Genomic DNA, 1,134 nt, shown 5'->3' on the forward strand with positions numbered 1-1,134 from the left:
TGCCTAAGCTACCAAACATTTCTGCATACAAAAGAAAACGTCCAATCAATGTGAAAAAAATTGCAGACAATAGGAAATAGATTCACTACATACCAGTCGATAAATTAGACTTCTACAACGAACTTTGTGAATGGCCTACAACCGCTGTGAATGAGCATGAAGAAGACTTTTGATGATTTAAAGCTGTCCTGTTTTGCTCTGTTCTAAAGTTTCAAGATTTTGAGATAAAAAGCGTGCCAACATACGCATCGTGCTGCATTCTTTGTTACTTACATTTTTTGTCATTTATTTACTTGACACATCTGCAAGGTATCAATGATTCGTAGAATGATATTTTTCATAAAACAATTCCACTCGAACAGGCAATATCTCCACATCAGTTGCTCCAACATAGCATAGGTCATGTATTGTTTTGGCACACAGTTTTATGATCGCTTTATGTTAAATATCCTACAATATTATCTAAATATAAACAAAACATTTTACACTTCGATTTTGCAATCCAGTTTTTCCTTTTTCCTGAAAATTTTATTTTGATGGATATATGGACTTCTCGGAATCACTCATTTGCACCTATTCGTTATGGAAAACATTACTCCTATAATGCAGAGATTCATGCCATAGACGTACACAGACATTTTTAATTACCAATTTTTGAAAACTTACTCAGCACTCGAGGAGATTTTCTAAAACCCGTGTTTATTTCCACTTGCGATGGTGGTTCTGGCGAAAATCCACGATACAAGTTAGTTATAGTTTCAGCAGTACAAAATTTTATAGATTTTGGCTTGGATGGTATTTACATTGCTACAAATGCTCTAGCAAGGATTGCTTTATAAAAGAGCGGAGCGACAAAGGGCACCTGTTAGTAGCGAACTTGACTAGTGATGTGTTAAAACATGACAGTCTCGGTTCACATCTTGATTCTAATAATCGAACTACTGACTTGGAGCTAGAAAAAGGGAACTCTGAGAATGCATGTATCATTGTGGCTAATATTTGAAGCCAACTGATCATTGACGACTTCTCTGTGGTTACCGAATACGTTGTGTCAACAAATACCAGACTGGATATCGTTCTGGCTAGGACATTGAAAACGATGCTATATGGTACACAAATCACACAAGTGAATCA

Source organism: Schistocerca americana, chromosome 5 (assembly GCF_021461395.2).
Source record: "Schistocerca americana isolate TAMUIC-IGC-003095 chromosome 5, iqSchAmer2.1, whole genome shotgun sequence".
In the NCBI taxonomy this organism is placed as follows: domain Eukaryota; kingdom Metazoa; phylum Arthropoda; class Insecta; order Orthoptera; family Acrididae; genus Schistocerca; species Schistocerca americana.